Genomic DNA, 280 nt, shown 5'->3' on the forward strand with positions numbered 1-280 from the left:
TATGATGTCATCGCAAAGTACAATGAGTCGGAGAAGAATTTCCGGCGAATGTTCACGTGCTAGGTGTTGTATCCAGTGAGGATGATGTCATGCCACCGCATTTTTTTAACAAAGGAGAAAATGTCACAAAAGAAGTTTATTTGCGTGTTCTGACAAATGTAGTGAAGCCGTGGATGGAAACTGTGTCGTCTGGAAAGCCGTATGTTTTCCAGTAGGACGGTACCCACACAAGTCATTTGATGCAAAATTGGTTGTCGGACAACGTCGACATGTTTTGGTC

Source organism: Odontomachus brunneus, unplaced genomic scaffold, assembly GCF_010583005.1.
Source record: "Odontomachus brunneus isolate Ranch 3 - 2012 unplaced genomic scaffold, Obru_v1 Obru_scaffold_089, whole genome shotgun sequence".
Taxonomy (NCBI): Eukaryota; Metazoa; Arthropoda; class Insecta; order Hymenoptera; family Formicidae; genus Odontomachus; species Odontomachus brunneus.